The sequence below is a fragment of the Hordeum vulgare genome, chromosome 5H, assembly GCF_904849725.1.
Source record: "Hordeum vulgare subsp. vulgare chromosome 5H, MorexV3_pseudomolecules_assembly, whole genome shotgun sequence".
Taxonomy (NCBI): domain Eukaryota; kingdom Viridiplantae; phylum Streptophyta; class Magnoliopsida; order Poales; family Poaceae; genus Hordeum; species Hordeum vulgare.
The window spans coordinates 457,057,165-457,083,285 of NC_058522.1; the positions used below are offsets into that span (position 1 = coordinate 457,057,165).

General features: G+C 44.5%; 1 long non-coding RNA gene across 1 annotated transcript; it reads left to right on the top strand.

Annotated features, from left to right (window-relative positions):
- The first annotated feature begins 6,685 nt into the window (after nucleotides 1-6,685).
- LOC123395957 lies at nucleotides 6,686-8,379 on the top strand. Its single transcript, XR_006609866.1, has 2 exons — nucleotides 6,686-7,039; nucleotides 7,684-8,379. It is a non-coding gene; the product is annotated as an uncharacterized LOC123395957 (long non-coding RNA).
- Nucleotides 8,380-26,121: the final 17,742 nt, after the last annotated feature.

The following is a 26,121-nucleotide window of genomic DNA, read 5'->3' on the forward strand; positions in this document are numbered from 1 at the left end:
CTCCGAACACTACATTTTATACTTCTAGCATCTCACATCCTACCCGAAGCAGGATCCCACCAAACCTTCCTCTTGGCAGTAGACAATGTCAATCAAAATCAATACCACCGGAGAGAGTACCAAGAAATTGTGATGTGAAATTATCTCTACGGGTTATCGTAAGTGCAATAAAATCAAGTTTGTGCTCAAGTGTTGCTTCTTCTAGAAATCTTATTTTAGCCAAGTTCGCAAGACCTCTGCTATTCCAAAAGATTCCTTCCATTTTTCAACAAAAAAAAGTTTTGCAGTCTTAAGTCTTGCGCTTCTGCGAACTGCAGATTTAGGATAAACCTTCATCTTCCAGGGTCATTTTGGCTTATCATGTTCAGTCATCCGGTCCATACAACCAGTCTCAGACTATGTGCATGCATTAGGTTGCAAAGGGGGCATATACCCCTTTGAACCGATCTCATTGTCCTCTTCAGGCATCAATGATGGCGGCGAAAAATCCTCACATAGACACTCTAACGCCTCCATCCCAAGTGCACTAATATCACAGTCATTCATAGGCGTTACCGCCGCAATATTTCTAACCATCCCCAAAGCCCTCTCAGCCTCTAAGTCTAAAAGATCATTCACAGGTTTTGATACTTCCTTACCATGATTTCTCAGAAACACCCCGAGTTTGTTTGCATTTAAAATAATATCATCATCACAGAAATGCAACATAGAACAACTCATGTTAATTGCCATACCTGTAGTGGCCTCAATGTCACGAAGCTTTGTCGCCCGCATGGCACGACCCATCTATAGATCCTCGACCTCCGGTTGGGCCTGGAGACGGACACTAGTTCGCCTATCCTCCATGGTCGGGTCAGGGATCCCTCCGAAGGCAATAATATCCTCGGTGGTAGGCCTCGTCAGAATGTGGCCTCCTGCCCCCTGTCCGATAGGACTCGCCTGCGCACTACTGGAAGACGCGCAGTCTCCCAACACGTGTCCGAGAAGGTAAGCCTGCCAACCTGTGCCGCTCCGAACAGTCACGTCCATTGTTGGGCTGTGGTCACGCGCCCCACACCCAGCCGCTTGCCTCATCGTCCAAACGGTTGGGGTATGGCCACCTGCCAGCATCCCAACCGCCTTTGTAGCCCAGAGCCAGCAAGCGGTGCAGTAGTAACACTACTCACCCCTTGGTGCCTGGATGACGCGGCCATAGGCGAGACCGACCCTTGTATCTGACTCTAGTCCATGGACCGTGAAGTAGTGCCCTCGAACATCCTGAGAGAAGTCTCCTCCATCGGGGACCTCCCGATAGGCGATGACTCCGTGAGAGCCATCGATGACCCCGACTATGAGAGCGGAGGCAGCTCCTGCTCCACCGAGTGGCCCAACTCTGCCCTGACACCCCATAGTCGGCCAGGTGCCGATGCAGACCCAAAGGACCCAAACCTCAACTGATTCGTCGAGGTGGATATATGTGGCTGCTCCTTAGGACCATTCATATTTTTTGGCTGAGGGTGCCGAACCTCTATCAGTAGCATCCCTCAGACCCAAACCCTTATCCTGGTTCCCATCTCTGTTGTGACCATCCTCGGTATGCATATCAATATTCTCAGCCATTTCCTGAAAGTGAGCACTCTCCTCAATATCAATATCCAGGTCAAAGCTCCTGCCATCAAATGTCCATATAACAAAGTCGAGAATATGTTGAATGCTAATCACGCTAACAAGTAGACGAGCCACTCCATACGTACGCGTGAAAGGCATATCCGCCTTCTCTATTTTACTAATCAGAGATCCAAGGCTCTAGGTCACCGTAAAATCATCTAACGCCGCACGTGGTGCTCCTAGGAACCTGGCCCAAAGCTGAGATAAAGGAGTTCCCTTGGGCTCCTTCTGAGTCCAAGCATCAAACTCAAGAACACAATTGCTGTTTGGAACCTTGCTCATCCCAAACTTCAACAGCCTCGCAAGATCCTCCTTGGCAGGAAAGTCCACCCTGAAAACGTGCTCGTCTAGCTTGACTGGATCCCGCTGGAAGGTAGCTCACACTAAGTCGCACAAGCACTGAACAACTTGGTCTGTAGTCATCATTCCACGAGTCATCCTAACAACACCTGTCCAGGAACTCTCTCTAGTCGGTGTAGTGGAAGCATGGCGAGACTCAAAGAACATGAGCTCCGGGCAGCACGCTCAACAAATTGTAACCACCGGCTTCAGCCTGAGGAGTAGCGTACACTCTCCCATATCATGCTTTGGCTTACAGTAAATTTCACATAACTCAACCGAGCACTCAGCCACAAAATGCCCCGGTCCTCCGCACCGGAAGCAAGTCATCTTTTCTTTCTTTCGAGCTCACTTAGAAGCTCTCTCACCAGTCGCTGGATTTCTCAAACACCACATCCCCAGCTGCAGCCTCCTTGATAGAAGACACATTCACCCCGGCAAGCACATGAAAACTGCCTCCATGGTCGTCCCCGTCAAAGAAGTAGATGCCACCTCAACAACGTGTTCCGCCGGTCTCTTCCCAACCTCCGTGACCTCCACTTGCTTCAACATAGGGTCGGTCCAAAGAGGATCCCGCCTGGGGGTGGCCTCCTTCCACACCCCCACCCCCACCCTCCCCCCGCCCATCATGAATAGGTCGGTACACCGGACAGGTGCGGACCGTGGACCCGACACTCCCTCACAAATGGACTAGGAAGTCCATTGAACCCCCAAACACTACCCTCACCACGGCCAGCACCAGTAGAGGAAGATCCTCGGTGCACCCCCTTGCCATATGCGTTATAACCATCATTCCCCCAGTGACCATGCATGGAGTTCCGACCATCTGCCTTCGATTGGAAGTTAATATCACCACCATAGTCCCCACACACACAAGCCAACTGCCTGCCGGTCCGAGTCCCACGTCCTGAACCTCCAATGGCTGCAATCCCCGACGGGGCTGTCTGCTTGGGCAGCGGCTGAGGCTGGTTCCCGCGCCCAGCCATGGCCGACTTCTAACCCTAGATACTTCGGACGTACGAGTAGTTCAACTCGTATTCTTGCATCGTATCGATGGAGGCAACACAGACTCAATCACGTCGCCAGCTTGGGCTTCAGGCTGGGCCAAATACACAGTCCCCATATAGCCCACCACTTGCGCGTCCAGTTCCGGCTCATCTTGGCCTAATAGAAAATTCAAACGATACGATCGGATCTCAGTGATCGAGCTCACCGACGCTACCGACTCCGTCGCCGGTCGCCGTCTATGCTTCTTATTCCGAACAACTTTCCACGAAGAAGAGTTCATGAAATCTGACAAAGTCAATTTTGGAAGCCGTACCTATGGAAGCGGACCTTACCATGGACGGATCGCCGTCGTCGTCGTCCTCTGATGCACCATCTGTCGTGCTACCTCGATCTTGTCCGATGCCCTCACCCCAAGTCGTGCCGAATCAGACTCCGGGATAACCGCATCCACCAATCCGGCAACATCCTCCTCAGAATATCCAACCTGAAAAGTTTCACAAGTGAAGTCAGATGGGGTCGCCGAGTTTACCTCCGGCCGCGCCGCGACGGAGCCGTCAGCTATGTCTCCCTCCTCGTCGCCGGACTCTGCAAGCATCCAGAAGCGCCCTCCAGGCCTCTCGTCGGCAACATGGACTCGGGAGGCAGTGCCGGTGAACGCTGGAGTCGCCTCCCCCATCGCCCCTGTTGGAGAAGCACCGCGATGCCAGCCCAACATCACATAACTAAGTTGTTCATCCGTGAATCTGTGTCCCTAATGGAGATGAGTATATAATTTTGTCACCCCAAAAAAAAAAGAGTACATAATTTTGTGTGCACTTGAGGCGAAATGAATAAATATTTCTTTACAGCTCGTTTGAAGCATAAACAAAATCACAAGGAGAAACAAATGTTGGTATTAAAAAATCGTGGTGTTTCTCATGTTTGAAGAAAGGACACCCACCCACACAACTGGAAAAATCGTGCATGCACGGCCGGTAGATGGACGGTACATGCAGCATTGAAAGGTCAAAAACCCAGCAAGACCCATACGGGGAGTTAACTCGCCTTGATGGCTTGGCATGGGGAGTCGGGATCTTCTGCGTTCCCCGAGGAATCAGCTTTCTCCAGTGGCTCTCCTCTACTCCCTCTCTTCTCTTCTCCCTCAATCACAGCGGCATCATGAACCCATAATTGCTGCCAACCTGGGGCACAGGCGACCACCGAGCGGGATCCCGCCACGTCGACGAGTTAACGCCTGGGCGTTTCAGTCGGTCGTCGGGCTCCATCCGCCAGCAGGACGCAAATTTACACCGGCCCACGGTATTGCTGGCTGGCTATGCATGGTTTAGACTTTAACATTTGTTGTCCTTGGTATCTTTTTCTTTTCTTTCGGGGTTGTCCTTGGTATCTTTGGTTCAGCTGCATTATGGAGTATTAGGAAAAAGCTGGCCAGTCAAAAAGATATTTGGAGCAAAATGATCATGCATGCATGAGATACCATGATGGGTAAGTCACTAAAGTTTTTTACTTTTGTTTTTGAGGGATATAAGGGAATTGCTACGGGTTGGACGGATGATGTTTAGAAAAGAGCACGACTCGCTAGCCGTTGCATGGCAAGTTCGACAGCCAACCGACCTTTGCAACAAGGCTCGTATTGCGCTTGGCGCTATGCTTGTGTTGTGCTCGGCGGTTTGCAACATGAGTTTTGTTGTGCTTCCGTAAAATTGGTTTTCTTCTTCTTTAAAATAATGCTTATGTTTAAGAAACATAATGGAAACAAATGCCACTTTTGCATGAAAGAAAAACCATTCTCTATTGCAACTTTGGCAGTAAACTTAGTAATGTGCTTGTCCCTTGGTAATAAGAGGCTTGTTGCAATCATCCCAAAGCATTTTTTTCTTTATAAAGCATTGTCTTTGTTGCAGAATAAAATCAAACACAACTTCTACTATGGAAAACAAAATTCCCCTTCACTGAAGTCGAGGAGCCTCAGGTTGGAGCAACGTGGGGTATGTGCGTGGGGGGCGTGGGTGTGTAGATGTGGGTGTGGATTCATGTGGGAGGTTGTGCGATCCAGGAAAGGTTGGTGAGCTTTCCCTCCATGGCCATGGCGGCCATAAGAGATAGCTTGGACTTCGAGCGGGGCGACGTCTCTAGAGTAGGGATCAACCGGGGGAGAGGACGAAACGAAGGAGGGCCTCATTGTGATCTCGTAGTCATGGACACGGTGGTCGGAGACGGATGAAAGGCGACATATTTGACGATGGTGAACTAGGTGATCGTCTCACCTGGTCGGACCACAACAAACCCCGAGTTGGGCTTCAGGTCTTTGCAACATAGCCTGTGTTGCAAAACCTATTGAGTCAACGCGTGGAAAAGAGTTGCGATGTGTATCGTCAGATCAACCTTGGATCCGATGGCCACGAAGGCAGTCAACGCATGATCGGTTATCAGCCAGGTGAGGGAGCCTGTTTTCGGGGATATAATAAGTCACCGAAGTTCTCTGCTTGAACTCATGCTTCTTTGGAAAATGTTTGGGCAGACTAAATTAAAAAATGACTCGCACCAATATGCTATCAAGGGGAGTGCTTCCAAATACAATAGCCAGAGCTGAAAGATGATGGAGTTGCTACAGAAGTTTCATTATTTTTTATTTCTTCTACTTTGTCATCATTTTTCTACTACATGAGTAATTATTCTACATGTAAGACCAAAGAATCAATCATTGAAGGTTTATAAAGATATGCCTCTAGAACTGGTTTGATAACTATAAGTTCACTTCTCTTATACTCTCCCTCCGTTAGGAAATATAGTGCATATACTATTTTTTAAGAAGTCAAGTAGTATCATAATGTATGACCAAGTTCATAGAGAAACATATCAGCATTAATGATACTAGATAAATAAAACAGTTACCACTCCATCTAATTACAAAAATATGTTCTACTACAATGTATCTAATTAGAAAACTATGTCCCACGATGTATCTAATGATATTGTAGACCTAGATATTTATTCTATCAATTTATCAATTTTTAGGAAGCTTGGTTTTTAAAAAATAATAATCTATATGCATATATGCACTGTATTTTGGAATAGATAGAGTCCAATAGTAAGTATAAGTTGACTTCCTCTCTCTTAATTATATTAGACTAATTGTAACCATAAGTTGACTTCTCTTTTTTAAGCTGACTTCCTCTCTCTTAATTATATTAAGACTAATTGTCACCATAAGTTGACTTCTCTTATATTAAGACCAGACCAATTTCCTAGGATTTGGTTAACTTCTAGGAGTATGAGTATGTGCTTTTCCATATGTTGGCACAACTATTCAATGGTTTGACTTATTAGTTATTACCAACAATAAAGCAAAAGTCGTATCAGAACTAACCAATTACAAACGTGGAAATGCTAGTCAAGAAAACCAAAACAGTGAGCGGGTAAAAGTGAAACCTAAAAACCGGAAGCATACGAGCATAGTGGCAAAACTGTAGCAGCAGCACTCTATTTTCCTTGGGAGAAAAATCACCCCACACTCACACACACAGTACGCCTGTACCACAAGCAATGAAGTCTGTTTTCAGTGGCTATCAGTGCACAGCTCGTGTATGTCCAATGGCAGGCCCCTCAATAAATGGCAATTCAGTGGCCCATCATCCATAGCCAGTTAGCCACTGCCCATTTCCCCTCTTCAAAACCACCAGCCCTAGCTCCCCCTCTCCATCTCCTTCAGTAGCCAGTTGCCCAGTTCTTCTCTCCTCTGCCTATATCTTCTTCTAGCTTCTTGCTTCCACTATGTCCATCCATGGGGTAGTAGCTTCACCGATCTTTTGCTGCTGGGTTTGTTTGGACTGCAAGTCCAGGTTGAAGTTAGGTTAAGGGGGTTGTTGTCTGGTTCAAGGTCTCCACATACATCATATACATGGAGAGCATGGTATGGATTGTACGTTTTGGAGATCTCGGACCAGGCTTCAATCCCTTTAACCAGCATCTGCGCAATTCGTACGCCTCATGCATATGATAGTTCCAGCGGCAGTGGCTTGCTTCTTATGTCAGCATATGTGTGGTAAGTCATCTACTATTAATCAGCTCCTCCTCAAGCTGCTCATATTATCATAACCTCCTTCCTGCTCATCTTATATATAATTTCCTCCTGCTAATCTTATCATAGCAGGTGCAGATTTGTTTTGCATTTAGTTCCATTGATTAGCAGACAGTATTTGTTTCTGGGAACTGTGCAGATTTGTTCGTACAGTAGAATTTCATTCTGATATGTTGTCCAGCATGAAGCCATGACCAGGCATGCAGTAAATTTACAATCCATGTGCATAAAATGCACCAGGCTACGTAGCATGTTCATGTGATAAACGATGTAGAAGAGCTAGCAGCAAAGATGAACTGTGTGTGGACGTGTGGTGTGAAGTACTTCTCCCATTTCATCTTCCACATATGCACCCCAAGCCCCCAGTCAACTTGCATTTTTTGCATTGGCGTCAAATAATCTTAACCATGCATGTTTACATCAGCAGTACAAGAAAACGACACACCTATACAGCTAGCACATGCTCGTTTTCATGCATGCTAGCAGTGAAAATGCTAGCTCTTGGATAGAACTACTCCACAATAATGCATGCAAATTACAGCTAATCTTGGAAGAAGCTAGGCATCGACCGATTATTAGGGACAGGAACTGACCAAGCATTTAAGCAGGACTGGCTCGACACTCATGTATGACAAAGGAATGGGGAATGGCTGGCCAGGCTCATTACTTGGCTCACGTGGCTGCTGTGAGAGAGATGACATGCACAGTACTGCTCCTCTTGTTGCATCTGAGCGGCGTGCGATCGATCGATCCCATTCGCTGCCTGTTCTCTCTGGGAGTTTTGTAATTCCACCCGTCTGCAAATCGCAGGACTACATAGTTGTACACATGCTGGTGACCTTGTGCATTAACTTTCGTATGCAGGTTGAAGCGCTTCTCGTGACAGTTACTGGATTGGTCACCGAATTGTTTTTACCATTATATTATACTCCTACAGCTTATAATTCTGAAACATACAATTATGCAAATATTATATAAAATCAAACTAATGGTACAGCCGATAATGCAGTTTGTAGCTAGACCGGAATAATTTGACCTAATTATATTTCCATTTCCACATTAGTGTAACTAGCTCAACATATATACCCTCGGTATATGCATGGAGTGATTTGAATTGTTCTATAATTTTTACTAGCATATATAAATTGTTTTGTTTACATTGCGTACCGTAAATATTACTTAGAGTAGAGTGGGACTATTTTTACAATAGCACCTTTGCAACGGCTTGCTTCCACTTGCAGAGCTAGCGTCCAATGTTCATGTCACTGATCAAATTAATTGATATACATGTGATGCATACAGTATATTGCTTGGAACAAGCGATGACAGTTCATGCATGACACAGACGGGCACATGCGTTGACATTGATCTGTTGCATCGTATTATTAGTCTTTTTGCAGTAGCTAATTCATGACAGAACTTAATTGCCTAAGGCAAACTGGTGGTACATCCAATCAAGCAAAATCATCAAACCAACATGGAAATAGATACGGTATCATTGCTCAATTAATACCACTTGTATACGTACTTGTTGCAATGTAGCATCTACTAGTTTGCCCAGAAGATTACTAATACCTTACAAGATAATTCCGCACAAAACTACCCTTCTGCCCCGCCATATCATGCATACGAGCTAGTTTCAATATACCGGAAAAAAAAATCTTTCGTCCCCTTTTATGTATAAATGAACAATCAAAATACAAACCGACGACGCATCTATCTTTCGTACAGTTTCGATACAGAGCGATCACAGCGGGTTTCCTGCTAATTAAAACTCCAACTGCATCTATCTTTCCCTATCCCATCTAGCTGCTTGTAACGAACTGATTAATAGAAGAGAAAGGAATGGTAGCTCCCGGTGTCCCTACACCCTTATAAACAGTAAATTCAAGAAATACAAAAAAAATGAAATTTTGTGACATCAATTATGCTGAAACGTTTTAGGTGCTTGTAAATTTTTATTGAGAAATATCATCCATGAGCTCAGTAAGAAACAAAATTCAGTGCTCAAAACTACTCAAAACTATGAGCAGTGAAATCTCTTGCTTGTGTAGAGCTCCTCAAATGTTTTTTCTGCAAGAAATCTTGCAAACACCTATAAAGTGATCATAGTTGATGTCATGAAATTTCATATTTTTTTTATTTTTGTTTTATATTCATGAGGGTGTAGAAACCACTAAAAAAATAATGCATTATATCGTTGTTAATAGCACGCTGTAGCGTTCTGACAAATGTCTCACTAAATAAATCAATATACATTGTCTCGCTAATAACATGTTATAGCCCGATACATGCTAATAACGTATTTTAAGGGTTAAGGGTGGTACTATTTTGCTATAGCGCAATTTTTTTCACTTGGCAGAAACTTCCGGGTTGGAAAAAAATCAGCTTCAATTATTGGCGAGTAAAACTTTAACTCGATTGCAGATGAGATAGGGGAAGGAGCGCGTGAATATGTGCTTTTGGAAAGTGAAGCTGCAGAACGAAGACAAAAGCGTAGTGCGGCTATAGTCCTAAGAGCAACTCTAGCAGACCCCGCATCCCATCGATCCGCAAAACACGTTTGCAGTTCGCGCAAAACCGCTTTTGCGGGCCGGCGCGGGCTCGCACAGATGCAGACCCCGCATAATGGATCCGTAAAAAAGTATATTCGCGGTATATGATTTTTTACGAGTCGGCTTCTGCGGGTTCTGATCTCGCGCAGCTCCTCCCGGCCCGTAAAACTTAGATTTGCAACTTAAATTGATCTAGCACAATTAATGCTTTTCTTTGCTTTTGCAATAACATTATAGATACAAAAGATATCACCAATTCTTGGCTAGAATAGCAAAACCAAAGAAAATAAAAACCACAAGTATGCATTTAAGAAGATTTCCAACTTCCATAACTACTCCCACTAGTTGAAGCAATATCTTCTCCATGCACTCATTGCTGATATGCGGATTCTTGATCTTGCTTTCTTCATCTTTCATCTTTGGTTCCAAAGAAGTAGACGTTGCTTCCCCTCTAGTTGCACATGCAGCCGCATCATTGCCTTCGATTGTACTAAGGAGTGCACTAACATCTATTAAGTTTCTTTCTATCAACAAATCAATGTATTGGTCTTCCCAAAACCAAAATAAGCATCCATCGTCCTACACAAAAGAATGAGAAAGCTCGAAGTGAGCTACCGCAATTGAACTAACAAATGAGCTATGGAACGAGCTACCGCAAGTGCACGTACCCCGTCGTTTTTGCATTTGTAGAACACCCATCCGGGGTGCGTCGGCGTGCCCGAAGTGAGCCGCAACACTTGGCGCCGGCAATCGTCACACAGTATGAGCGGCATCGGCAGGCCACAAAGACGTTGCGCAAGCGCCGAGCCCGGTGGACGGCCGGACGAGTCCATGCCCGCAAACCTTCGGCGGCGACGGACGGACGAACCCGTGCCTGCATGCGGCGATGCGCCCTTGCCTGGGCTGTGGGAGAGGCTCCCCGATCACTCCATCGCCTCGGGCAGCAACCGACGGCCGGAAAAAGACAAATCCGACGGCCCATGATGAAGTGCCGCAGATCTGCAAATCCGGCGGCCCGCGACGCAGGGGGGAAGGGAGGGGAGGCCTCGTGCGCATGGCGACCTTCCGGCGTGCTCCTGCCGGCTGCTGTCGCCGGAATCTTGGGCGGCCGGCGGTGGCGCGAGGGGAGAGAGGAGAGGTGGTTGGTGGGAGAAAGCGCGGGATGAAATGTCCCCCACCAACCGCTTCTGCAAGGGGAAAACCCGCGTTTTCTCGGGTTGTGGTCGGGATTTTGCCGCGCCCCCTAAATTTTTTTTGCGGGCTGGTTTTCCAGCCCCGACCCGCATTTTGACGGTTATTTTACGGGTCGGGACGGGATGCGGGGTCTGCTAGAGTTGCTTTAAGTATGTACACATGGCGCTCCTCGTCAGCAGTAGTAGGTATAGCTAGTGTGCTGTGCACCCACTGTAGACACTGCTCGTACATAGCGTATGCAACTATGCATGCATGTGTACGTGCCACGCCATGATGGCCTGAAGATGCAGCCTACCTCGAACCACATTTGGCCATGGCACACAAAAGAGACGCAGTGCCCATCATGTGAACGGATTGTTTCAGTAGCATCATCATCGAGCGCTGGATAGCTTGCTGCTGTCGACATGGACGAGAGCCGTATATTCTGAGTTCTGACCATCGCCCCGGACGTACTGTGCGTAGTGTATATGTACTGGGCTAGCTGGCAGCGATCCATGTGCCTGGCCTGCAGCTGCATCCTCCATCGATTTGGGGAGGAAGATTCAGAATTTCAGACTATAAAATCCGGCGGGTGAGGATTGTATGGTTCTGCGTGTCTTTGATGCGGACTTGGCATCGGATCGGATCGAGGACCAGCTGCTGGCTAAAGCGACTAGCGCATGCGCATGTGCGGACCGTGCGGTTCAGTGGCCTCTACCGGGACAAATGGGGAGTGAGTTGAGAGGATAATATTGCTGTTAGAATTTCATAATACAAATGGTTATGGACCATGCAAAAATTGAGAATGGTTCCAGGGGTCTTGCCAACATCTTCACCATACTCTCCTTTTTTTCAGAGCATCTCCATTCGGACCTGAGGACGCCCCCAAGCATCTTTTTTTAGCACCAATGATAGAAAAAAAAAAAGTCCCACCCATGCTCCGAGGACGTTGTTTTGCGTTGGATTTAGGCAAGACTAGCCCCGGCGACCCCAGCCCAAACCCAGCCCCCCGGAGGGTACATTGGGCATCCAACGCTATTTTTTCATGCACAAACCCCATCGGTCAGCCTCTTTCCTCTCTCTCTTCTTCCTTTTTCTGCTAGGCCCATCCATGGCATGCAAAAAAGAAATTGCTCTCCTCTCTCTCTCTCCGCATGTGTTTGGCTGGATGGCTAGAAAAAATGATTCCCCCTAGTGTAAAAATTTCGCTGGGGCAAGCCCAGGACGCTGAAAAAACGCCTCTTCGGTGACACAATGGCTAGAGATGCCCTTAGATGCTCGAACCGAGAAATGTTCGACGTCGCGAGCGAAAACGATGGGAGAGAATATGAGGAGCCTTAGCTCCCTACGTAGGGCGCCAGATGTCGGTCTTTGAGCACAACACCGGAAGTGAAAGAGAGACACCCCCATTTTTAGTTTGGCCAGGGGCTAAACACTTAGGATCTACTCGTCCGCAGAAAAGTGGAATTGACACGTTTCTTTTACCCAGGTTCAGGCCATTCGTAGGTGTAACACCCTACATCATGCTATATGCATTATGATCGAATAAGTACAATGCGCACGCCAAAGCTGTTGGAAATATGCCCTAGAGGCAATAATAAAGTGGTTATTATTATATTTACTTATTCATGATAATCATTTATTATCCATGCTATAACTGTATTGATTGGAAACTCAAATACATGTGTGGATACATAGACAACAAGGTGTCCCTAGTAAGCCTCCACTAGACTAGCTCTTTGACCAAACATGGCTAAGGTTTTCTAGCCATAGTGATGAGTTGTCATTTGATAACGGGATCACATCATTAGAAGAATGATGTGATGGACAAGACCCAAACTGTAAGCATAGCGTTTGATCGTATCAAGTTTACTGCTTTTGATTTATGCATGTCAATGTATCTGTTCTTATGACCATGAGATCATGCAACTCCCTGACACCGGAGGAATGCCTTGTGTGTATCAAATGTCACAACATAACTGGGTGATTATAAAGATGCTCTACATGTATCTTTGAGGGTGTCTGTTGAGTTGACATGGATCAAGACTGAGATTTGTCACTCCGTATGACGGAGAAGTATCTCAGGGCCCACCCGGTGATACATCATCATAGTAAGCTTGCAAGCAATGTGATTAAGGAGTTAGTCACATGATCTTGTATCGCGGAACGAGTAAAGATACTTGCCGATAACGAGATTAAACTAGGTATGGAGATACCGACGATCGAATCTCAGGCAAGTAACCTATCGATGGACAAAGGGAACTGCATATGGGATTAGCTGAATCCTTGACATCGTGATTCGACCGATAAATATCTTCGTAGTATATTTAGGAACAAATATGGGCATCCGGGTCCCACTATTGGTTATTGACTGTAGAGGTGCCTCGGTCATGTCTACATAGTTCTCTAACATGTAGGGTCTGCACACTTAACATTCGGTGATGATATAGATGTAGTTGAGTTATTGTGTTGGTGATCGAGGGTTGTTCGGAATCCTGGATGAGATCCGAGACATGATGATGAGCTTCAGATGGTCGGAGGTAAAGATTCATATATGGGAAGTTGATATTGGAGTTCCAGAAGAGTTTCGGGGAGTTATCGGTTTTGTTACGGAGGTTCCGGAAGAGTTTCGGGGGTCCACCGAGAGGGTACACCTTCCCTGGAGGACCCCATGGGCTGTGAGAGGTGGCACACCAGCCCCTGGTGGGCTGGCCGCCCCTCCTACATAAGGCCCATGCGGCCAAGGAGGTGGGTTGGCCCAGAGGTGGCCGCCGCCCCACCTAATTGGGGGCCAAGCCACCTTGGTGGTCGCTGCCCTACACTAGGGGAAACACTAGGGCGCCACCCCTCCTCCCTCCCCCCTATATATACTAGAGGAGAGGGAGGGCAACCGCATCTGAAAAGCCATGGTGCAACCCACCTCTCTCTCTCTCGTAGTACTTCTCCCTCATTCATGTCGCGACAGCGCTTGGCGAAGCCCTGCCGGGACAGCTCCACCACCACCGCCACCACGCCGTTGTGCTGCCAGAGAGCGCGTCTACTACTTCATCCACGTTCGCTGGATTGAGGTGGTGAAGGCGTCATCAAGATATACGTGTGCTGAACACGAAGGTGCCGTCCGTCGGCACTTGATCGGGACAGATCGTGATTGGATCGAGGGACAAATCGTGATTGGATCATAGGACGGATTGTGATTGGATCGCGGAGACGTTTGACTACGTCAACCACATTTTCTAACGCGTCCGCTTAGCGATCTACAAGGGTATGTAGATGCACTCCCCCGCTCGTAGTTATTGATCTCCATAGATTGATCTTGGTTGTGCGTAGGAATTTTTTTGTTTCCCATGCGACGTTCCCCAACAAAAGCTCAGGTTCTTCTCACTGATGTGCTCGAGGAGGAATAAGCACTACTAATGTTGGAGAGGTCGACAAGAGCTTTGTAATAGGCTTGTCCTACTAGTTGTCCAAGCGCCGTTAGATATGGATTTGGTCCTCCTTTTATATGAGACGAGGGGATACTACAGTAGCCTTGTAGAGCTATCAGTCCCACATTAAATGTGAGGAAAGGTGTTAGGCCTACCCCATGGGAGGTAGATGAAACGCTATCGGTCCCGCATTAAATGTGAGGAAAGGTGTCAGCCTACCCCATGTCGGGTAGGTGAAACAGTTGTCTTGTCGAAGTAGGAATGTAGGTGCACTCCTTCTTTGTGTGTCATACCGAAGGAGATGTGTCACTCTTTTGGTAAAAGAGGGGGCGATATATCACTTTGGACTTCACCTTTTCGCCGTAGCAGCGCTTTTCACATGACTGTTAGCCCGTTTAGGGATCGCTGGGGAGATGATGTGGATGAAGTCGTTGTAAGGGCAATGCTAGCAGGGACGCAGTTGGCGAGGAAAGACCCACGATCGTGGCCCGCGCGACACTTATAGCTATGCATGCACATTGTTGGGAATGCCACTAGCAATCAACATTTAGTCATTCTCATGAAGGTATAATCCATCCTTTGTAATCTTGGTCTTGACGTTGCCAATGATGTCAGATTTCCCAACTTCAAAGAGGACTAGCAAACACGGTGATGTGGCACACAATTAAAGAAAAGAGAGATAGTTAAAGTAACATAGATAGATGTCATATCATGTTAAATGATATGCTACTATGTATCATGCATGTCAATAAATGAGATCATCAATGATACTAGTTTATGATATTATGCATTATTGTAGGATCGAAAGTATGTCTAGCGGGGGGGGGGGGGGTGATTAGACTACTTGACAATATAAAAACCTAGCCTTTTCCTAATTTTATTAGCGGGCCAGTTTTAGCAATTATGACTAGTCAAGTTCATCCTACACATGCATATCTAAGATTATAGCAGCGGAAAGTAAAGACATGTGAATGTAATGTAGAGGGCGAGGTAGGAAGATCAAACGCAAAGGTTGACACGACGATTTTTGACGTGGTTCCGATAGGTGGTGCTATCGTCGTCCGCGTTAGTGGAGACTTCAACCCACGGAGGGTAACCGGTACGAGAGTCCACGGAGGGCTCCACCCACAAGGGGTCCATGAAGAAGCGGCCTTGTCTATTCCACCATGGCTTACGTCCACACAGGACTAGCCTCACTCACAGTAGATCATCACGAAGTAGGCGATCTCCTTGCCCTTACAAACTTCTTGGTTCAACTCCACAACACGAAGTGGGAGGCTCCCAAGCAACACCTAACCAATCTAGGAGGCACCACCCTCCAAAATGTAATAGATGTGGTAGAACGAAGAACCTCTTGCTCTTGTGCTTCAAAAGATAGTCTGCTCAACACTCAATCACTCTCTCACAAATTTGGCATGGGTAGGAAAGATTGATCTTGTGGAAAGCAACTTGGGGAGGCTAAAGATCAAGTTTCAAATGGTTGGATTGGAATCTCTTGATCTCAACACATGAGTAGGTGGCTCTTTCTCAGAAATATGGATCTGGCAAGTGGGTGTGTGTTCTTAGTGCTTCCTGTGCGAATGAGAGGGGTGGAGGGGTATATATAAGCATCCCCCAAAATCCAACCGTTATAACATTAAACTCGATGACACTTTAGAAGTGAATCTCGGTGGTACCGAGTTGCACTAAATGTGGCAACTTTTAAATTCTAGGTGAGACCGATATATGAATCTCAATGGTACCGATATGATGACCTAGACCAGTTTCCAAATCTTAGTGAGACCGATTCCAATCTCAAAAATTCTGATTCTTGGAATTTTCTCAACACAAAGTTGGTCAGTGAATATCGGTGGCACCGATATGAAAGTTGGTGGTACCGAGAGATTAGGGTTTGGCAAAGGCTCTGTTTGGGGGAAAATCGGTAGGGCCAAGTGGAAAATATTAGTGTCACCGATTTTTCTGGTTTAGCTTTGTACACAAATATTTTGTGGGAGAATGGCTGAGTATTCTTGGTGGCTATCTCTAAGCACTTGAGCAACCAATTCATCATAATAACTCACCCCCTTTTAATAATATTGGCTTTCCTATGGACTCAAAGTGATTTCTCACAAATGTAAAATGTAGAGTCTTCTTGCTTGAAGCTTGAGACAATCCTATTCCTTCCTTCATCAAAGGGGTTTCTCCTCACAACCCTTTAGCCAAGTCATCTTTGAACTTTTCTGAAATATACCTGGATAAGATCATTAGTCCAATGATGCATATGTTGTGATCAATTATCAAAATCACCTTAGGGAGAAATTGTTCTTTCAATCTCCCCCTTTTTTGTAATTGATAACAACATACAGATCAAAGCTTCGACAAAAGATATAATCAATGATTAGCATCGACGGTTTGAGAAGTATGTGAAAAGCAAGAGCTCCCCCCTAAATTTGTGCATTATTTTAAATTTGTGTTTGAATGCAGATGCACAATTGATTAGGATCATGGGTCACTCTTCCATATCACATACAACTTGGTGGTGCGCATAAATGATATGAATGAATAGTAATGCACATAACGCCATACAAGCAAGTGAATGATCATCATGTATATAGCTCAAAGGTAATAACGTGTTAGCATCAAACAATCAAAGCGTATGACCAAACACTTCTCCTAAATAAATAAAGTCAACCAAATGACCAAAAGTTTTGAACAACCAAATGAGAGCAAATAAAATGCAAAGATCTCTCTCTCTCTCCCGAAGCCCTATTTGATCTATACATTTCTCCCCCTTCGGCAACAAGGTACCAAAAATTTCAAAGGTCTATAACTAATCATCTCTCCCGGCTCAATCTCCTCCGATAGCTGATGATGGAGTGGACAGGGGAGGATCAATGAAGGCTTCTGTAGATGTTGCTCGAAATGGAGGTGTAGACACTAGAGGTGCATGAGCAGGAGCTGAAGGTGCTGAAGCTTGAGATGATGAAGTTGGTCTTGCTTCTGAAACTGGCACAACTGCTCACCTAGTCTGGGTCATGAACTGAGTAGTAGTAGGAAGAGGCAACTATTCATCATCACTGCTGAAGCGTGATATATGCACAGAATCAACTTCATGTTGGAGATGCTCAATAGTGGTAGTCAACTCCGTTACCTCCACACCCAGGTCATGGAATTTTGTCTCCACGATCCTCTCGAGGCTCTTCGGGTTCAGCAAGACCTCATAAATTTTCTTATCCATCCCTTGGATGGTGCTGACTAAGAATGACATCTGCTCCTCTCTGGTCGTGAGCTGTGGGGTTGGAGTAGGAGCATTCCTAGCAGCCTCTTCCTCTGCTGCCTCTACTGCCTCCTGAGTTGTAGCTGAGTTGGGATGGCCGAGGTCCATCACAACTTCATTATCTTCAAACTCTTGCTGAAATGGCACGTGAGGACAATCAAGTAGATATGCATGCTTGCCAATCTTGGCATTGATGAGCATATGAATATATGGATTATATCCACATGACCTCTTTTGATCTCCAGCAGTCCTCCTGAGAGTCCCAACTATCAATCCATCACTCTGAACTGGGTGTGGGTATCTAGATGATGCAACATGTTCATGGAATAACCTCTGATGATCTTCTCATCTCCTGATTTGCGCATCAGGGTGTATCTCATAATGGTGTTTGTAGTAGGTATCCCTGCTTGCAAGAAATAGACAGAGCCAAACTTATTTGTCTGCACATACTTATGGATCACTGGCTTGTACATATTTCCCATAGAGTTATGATTCATCTTGGGTTATGAGTACACATTCAGATCTCTTTCTTATGCCTTTGGAGCACCAATGAAAATGGCCCACTGATACGTCTCCATCGTATCTACTTGTCCAAACTCTTTTGCCCTTGTTTTGGACTCTAATTTGCATGATTTGAATGGAACTAACCTAGACTGACGTTGTTTTCAGCTGAATTGTCTTGGTGTTGTTTTTGTGCAAAATAAAAACTTCTCAAAACGTCCTGAAAATTTACGGAGAATATTTCTGGAAAATATGAAAAATACCTACGCGAAGATCCACCGGAGGGGATGGGCCAGTGGGCCACAAGCCCTATAGCCACCACCCCCTGGTGGCGGCTAGGAAGCTTGTGGGGCCCACGTGGCTCTGCCGCCCCTAATCTCAGCTCTATAAGTTCACTTTCGTCCCAGAAAAAAATAAAGACAGAAGATTTTGTCGCGTTTGCGATACGGAGGCGCCGCCACATCCTGTTCTTCATCTGGAGGCACATCTTGAGTCCGTTTTGGGCTCCGGAGAGGGGAAATCGTCGCCATCGTCATCATCAACCTTCTTCCCTCTCCAATTCCATGAAGCTCTTCGTCATTCTTGAGTAATCTATTCGTAGGCTCGCTGGGCGGTGATGAGTAGGATGAGATCTATCATGCAATCGAGTTAGTTTTGACGGGGATTGGTCCCTAGTATCCACTATGTTCTGAGATTAATGTTGCTACTACTTTGCCATGCTTAATGCTTGTCACTAGGGCCCGAGTGCCATGATTTTAGATATGAAATTATTATGTTGTCACCAATATATGTGTGTTTTAGATCCGATTTTGCAAGTTGTAGTTACCTACTATGTGTTATGACCCGGCAACCCCGGGGTGACAATAACCGGAACCACTCCCGGTGATGACCATAGTTTGAGGAGTTCATGTGTTCACCAAGTGCTAATGCGTTGGTCCGGTTCTTTATTAAAAGGAGAACCTTAATATCCCGTAGTTTCCTTTTGGACCCCGCTGCCACGGGAGGGATGGACAATAGATGTCATGCAAGTTCTTTTACCCAAGCACGTATAACAACACACGGAATGCATGCCTACATCACATTGATGAACGGGAGCTAGCCACATATCTCTCCGTGTTATAACTGTTGCATGATGAATATCATCCAAACAACTCACCGACCCATTGCCTACGAGTTTGTCCCACTGCTGATGTTACTTGTCTTGCTCTGCTACTGTTACTACTGTTGCTGCTCCTCTTACTTGCTCTGCTGCTGTTGCTACTGTTGTTACTTGCTACTGCTGTTACTTGCTACTGTTGCTACTTGCTACTGCTGTCACTACTGTTGTTCCTTGCCACTGCTCCTACTCGTTACACCGTTGCTATCATACTACTTTGCTGTTGATACTTTGCTTGCAGATACTAATCTTTCAGGTGTGGTTGAATCTGACACATTCAGCTGCTAATACTTGAGAGTATCCTCTCACCTCCTATTGGAGAATCAACAAATTTGGGTTGAATACTCTACCCTCGAGAACTCCCTCGATCCCACGCGCTGGTGGGTTATTGCAAGATAATTTCTAATTGTTGAGCAATCGAGAATAGCTTCCGTCTGACCATTGCCGGAGAGTGCTAGTCACCCACTCATCCATGGTAGGCTCATACCGGTGACCTTCTGTCATCCATACAATATTTCCATCAGAATAGAAATGAGCGATGGAATTGAATTGCATTATCATCTCATCATTCCATGCAGTCATCTCCCTACCAACAAAATCTTCAATATCGACTAGCCTGAAGTTTTCTCTCACTTGGGGAAAATAATGTTCATTAGCCTTGATATATTCCCAATCGACATATCTCATGTTGCTGACTGCAGGACTCTTATAAGGCAACACAGTCTCATAGAAATCTTGTTGCTCCTTTGTGTGAAAGCGGCGACCGACAACAATTCTCCTTCTCACAGCATATGGATCAACTGATATCCACTTCCTCAGTCCTTGATCTCTTCTCTTTTTCATGTCCTCATCAACTGGATGAGCAACATTGTGCGTTGGCAAATGCGCTCTTAACTTTCATTAGCACAGGGGCATCCTCTTCCTCTTCTGCAACAAACTCCCTGGATGTAGAGCCTTTGTTCTTCTCTGTTGTAGGAATGTCCTTGGTAGTCCTCTTGCGAGCTACATACTTCTTAGGAGCTGAAGACTTCTTGGGAGTAGAAGGCTTCTTTGGCATAGCGTCACCATCAGGTTTTTCTTCTTAGGAGCAGGGACCTCAGCTGGAATTTCTTCCTCCTCATCATCAACAGCTTCTGTTGGGTCTTCATACATTAAGGTTGTCCCTCCAACAACATGGACAATTCTTTTTCTGGCTCTCTTCTGACTTGGCTTATTTGTAATCCTAGCTTTTGGAGCTTTCATGTCAGCATATCTGGCATATTCTTTCCTCACAGTATTCTTGACTGTGGTATTCTCTCTCTGCTTCTGGGGAATAGATTCCTGTGGGATAAAGTTGTTGGAGAATGTCGCATGGGAAACAAGAATTTACCTACGCTCACCAAGATCAATCTATGAAGACTAATATCTACGAGAGGGGGAGTGCTCTTCATACCCTTGTAGATCGCTAAGCGGAAGTGTATATAACACGTATGATGTAGTTGTACGTCTTCATGATCCAAATGTGAGCCATCCTGATCTTGCATCGAACGGACGGCACCTCTGCGTTCATCACACGTACGGCTCGATGAAGTCTTAGCCCTCTTGATCGAACAAGACGGGCAAAGTAGTAGATGAGTTTTGGCAGCACGACGGCGTGGTGTTGGTGGTGGTGAAACTATGTCTGCAGTGCTTCTTCGACCACAACGGAATTAGAGCGAAGGATGAAGTGGAGGAAGTATATTAGAACCACCCTAGGCTTCTAATTATGAGGATTATAGGTAGCTAGGGATAGCTCTAATTAGTCAACTCGGACCAACTAGAACTAGAACTACATCAACTAGAGGAGGCTCTAAAACTTGTGTTATAGGGCTAGACCTGCTCCTCTATTTTATATGTTGAGCCCTGGGGTCGTAACTTGGGTAGAGGGCCTCCCCAAAGTCGGTTTGGAACGTAAGGAAGAGTCCTTCCCGGATTCCCGATCTAGACACCACGGTCTTTCGCGTCTAGGGCCAGACGCCACGGTCCCTAGCATCTGGTCCATGACCTTCGCAAAACATCCTTTTTCATCGACCTAAAGCCCCGTGGGCCTTACCCCTTGTCCCAACCAAAGTATCCTCGCACCAAAACATTCCCGGAAACATCAAAACTCTTCCGGTTAATTCTGGAACCCTTCTGGAGACCATCCAATATATCAATCTTTACCTCCAAACCAGTACGGAGCTCCACCTGACGTCTGGGATCTCATCCGGGACTCCGAACAACTTTCGGTTACCACCATACATAACTCATTAATACTAAATCGTCACCGAACTTTAAGTGTGCAGACCGTGCGCGATCGAGAACTCTGCATGCATGACTGAGACCCTCTCCGGTCAATAACCAATAGCGGGACTTGGATGGCCATATTGGTTCCTACATATTCTATGAAGATCTTTATCAGTCGAACCACAATGTCAAGGATTCAATCAATCATGTATACTGTTCCTTTTGTCCATCGGTATGTTACTTGCCCGAGATTCAATCATCGGTATCTCTATACCTAGTTAAATCTCGTTACTGGCAAATCTTTTTCCTTGTTACGTAATACAAGATCTCGTGGCTAACTCTTTAATCACATTGCTTGCAAGCTTGTTGTGATGTTGTATTACCGAGTGGGCTCTCTGATACCTCTCTGTCACACGGAGTGACAAATTCCATTCTTGCTCCATCCCACCTCAAGGGACACCCTCGGAGATACCTGTAGAGCACCTCTATAGTCATTTAGTTACATTGTGACATTTTATACACACAAGGCACTCCTCCGGTGTGAGTGAGTTTGTAGCGACCCGACGCAAGACGAGTCAAGCCTCTGTGTTTCTGTGCCATCCCTGGATCAGTATGCTGGCACACACAGTACATCAATGTATATATCAAAGTGCAATCACATGTAAATAGCGTAAAACTGATATATACCTTAAATATCTCAGCGGAAGCAGTCAAGGGAGTGGAGTCCCAATAACACCAACGGCAAGTTGAGTGTAGACCGTAACCCTGAATCGTACTCTTACTCGTCGAAGAAAATATCTGCAACATAAGACGTTGCAGCCGTGTAGGTCAGCATATTGAATATGCCGGCAAGTCACATAAGAGAGGGGTGAAAAGTAATCATCTATACTATATGCATATATGGTAGGTGGGGCTATAAGTTTTTAGCGAAAAAGCAAGTTTTCTCCTACATCAAGAGAGGGCTAAAAGCAAAATGTTACTACATTGTTGGTTGTTAACGAGATGGTGCCGCCAACCAGTTCTCGTACCCGAGTTGTCAATAATTCCCACATCAATATTATTATTTGTGTTGAGAATTTCAGATAACTTCAGTTCCTTTGGCTCAAGTTGTCCATGACCGTGGACACGGCTAATCGATTAGGTTTGAGTACTCTGCAGAGTCTTGCACACGTTCCCCACAAGATTTGATCGCCTCCGTGTATGTCCTCGCACTTCAGGGTGTTTGAAGACCGGATGATCAAAACATGGTCTTTCAACGGGTCCCTCTGAATCCCTGTCGGTGCCCATCCATTCCTACCGTTCGTCTACATCTGCTAGCACCGCCTGTCCAGAGTCGCCGCGTTGTCCAACCAAGCCAGAGCCCATAATGACTTGTGGCTGTGTAGGTAAGCCTTGGGTCTTGAAAATATCCGTCCGTCTCTTTGAGCCTGGGTGAAGCTTTCCGCAGGATGTCATGGCCGTCCCCAGCATCCCGGGCATCCACTGGGTTTTCCAGGGAGCCGATCAACCGTCCTTCACCCAGTGTTGCATTGCGTCCGAGGTCTTGAAAATCTTGTCTTAACCGGTCTTGATTATTTAATCAACCTCGCATCACTCGTGTTATGCACTCAACCGAAATCCCGTCTACTCAAGCATAGCAATATGAAAGTTGCCGTCCCGGGGCCAAGTATCGGGGTTGTTGTGTGTCTACCACATGATACTACAATCTATACTAAAATTTCCAAGTACCTACTCAGCATGCAATTGGGCATAGGATGGTAGAACTACGATGCATAAAACATAGGTGATAGTATGATCAAAGTGACTTGCCTGGTATTACTTGATGAAGATAGTCGCTCCCAAAATCCTGATAATTCTACTCGCCACACTCCGAGCAATCTATCGTAAATGAATAGCATTCAATAAACATTCATGCCAAAAAGGAAGAACCAAGAGAACATAAGAACAAAGCATGTCTTGGTGCAAAATAACAACGTACTAAGGTTTAATAAAAAAATAGGTTCTAAGTGTGTTGTAAAGTGAAGGTGCATGAATGAGATCAAAAGAGGTAATGGACGATGAACTATTGCTATATAAGCTCGACTTGCATACACTATGGGAGATGATAAAAAATATTGGGAGAACAACATGAATGTTGTTTGACAAATAGTATAAGGCATAAGAATTTATTTGTAGAAAGAATTTCTTGAAATGGAGCACTACAACGCAAGTTATAGCGAATTGAAGTATGAATTGAATTTGCATTAAAAAGGTCAAGAGAGGTTGAACTGAAGTACGATGGTTACGTACAAAAATATATGACATGAGTGTTTAGGGGTAAAAGGAATCAATTGAAAAGGTGGTACGATTTGCAAGATAAGATCAAATGAATGTTCGAATACAAATTTGAATCGCTCAAATTTGTATGGTTCAAAGGTCGAAACTAATGATGCTACTGGATATAGGAGATCAATATGAGCGTGTAGAAAAAAAGAATTACTAGATTTGAAATAGCGGATCAAAAGATACAAATATTTGAATATAACATTGAATCGGCTTAGAACGATGTGAACACTTTTGGGCACTAATAGATAAATCTGATTTGATCAAAATTATAAGTTGAAAAGTTAAATCTAAGGATACAAACAGAAATATTACTTTGATACGGATCCGAGGCAACTGAATTCATCTAAAACGGAGCTACGGATAAAAAGATATGATCAAAAGAAGTTTGAATATGAATATGAACAAATTTCGAAATTTGAAAATTTCAAAAAAAATTGATATGATAGGTTCATCGGATAGGTGGGATCAAGACGAAACTCTAGGCGTTGGTTTCATCTAATTCGGATATACGAGTAAAAAGTTATGGCTATTTGAAAAATCAGGGACAAGCTGTTTTACGGAAGAAAAGTGCTATGTCTAAAAGAATTCTAGTACTAATGTGTAAATACGAAGACTAAATAATATATCTAATTACTCTACCGTATACTAGTGTAGGAATACTAGTCTAGAAATAATAAACTACGGGAGTAAAAAAAAATACGAAGAAAAATACCTTTAGAATGCAGAGTAAGAATTAATTCCAATGAGGAGACGACTTAGAGAAATCCCGCCGAAGAGAAAATAATATTTTTATTTAATACATCTAGTTAAACCAAAAGATTGATTTAACCCGAAATAGATGATTTTTGGATGCTTCTATGGGTCTATATTTATAAGTGGAAGGGAGGTCTAATGGTCCATAGATAGGCAATGTGGAACTAAACATATACGTAACGTGGAGAGAAAATAAAAAGAAAGGAAGAAGTGCCGCATGGGATGGGCTGAAAGACTTGCCAGCCGCATGAGCAGGTTAGGCCGGCCGTTGCCTCTTTTTTTTTCTCTTTTTCTTTTTTTGCGAACGAACAATTTTTTTAAAACAAAGAAAAAAAATGTATAAATAAAAAGAAAGAACATTTTATATAGACATATTATATATCAAAATTTTCAGAATAAAATTTTGTAAAACTTGAACATATTTTCAAAACCAAAAAAATACTTTTTTAAAAAAAATTATTTTTTTGCAATAACTTTAAAATGAAAAGGAATTTGAATTTCAAATAAAATGCAAATACATAAAATTTGAATCAAGACATTGTCTCTAATTTTGGAGGGTCATTTTCCTCCTCTCCTTTGATTTTTTTAATCAAAGGGTTTTGAAAATATTCAAACTCAAAATTGAAAAGGGATTCAACATAGAAAATTTTGGGAAAGTCATTTTATTCCCTCTCATTTTTTTGAGAAGTTTCAAATTCCACTCAAGTTTCAATCACTCAAACAAACAAACAATCAATCTAATAATTATATTAACATTCCAAAATTTATAATTTTGGGATGTTACAGAGTTGCATGATCTCATGGCCATAGGAACAAATACTTGACATCCAGAAAACAGTAGCAATAAACTGACACGATCATATGCTACGTCCATAGTTTGGGTCTTGTCCATCACATCATTCTCCTAAGGACGTGATTCTGTTATCAAATTATAACTCATGTCTATGGTGAGGAAACCTTGACGATCTTTGATCAACAAGCTAGTCCTTTAGAGGCTCACTAGGGACAATGTGTTGTCTATGTATCCACACATGTATTTGAGTTTCCAATCAATACGATTCTAGCATGGATAATAAATGATTATCATGAACAAGGAAATATAATACTAACCAATTTATTATTGCCTCCAGGGCATATTTCCAGCAGTGTCTCACTTGCACTAGAGTCAATAATCTAGTTCACATCACCATGTGAAACACACCGAATAAGTTGTGGGGTTTGATCGTGTTTTGCTTGTGAGAGAGGTTTTTAGTCAACGATTCTGAAACATTCATATCCGTGTGTACTTTACAAATCCCTATGTCATATTGTAGATACTTCTACCACACTCCACTTGGAGCCACTCCAAATGGGTGATGCACTATACGAATCTGGTTTGCTACTCAGAGTCATCCAATTGGTGTCAAAGCTTGCACCGACGTAACCTTTTACGACAAACTGTTTTATCACCTCCATAATCGAGAAACATTTCCTTAGTCCTCAAGTCACTAAGGATAATTTTGACTGTTGTACAGTGATGCACTCCTGGATAACTCTTGTACCCCTTGACAGACTCATGGCAAGGCACACATCAGGTCTGTTACACAGCATGGCATACTATAGAGCCTACGGCTAATGCGTAGGAGATGACCTTCGTCCTTTCTCTTTCTTCTACCGTG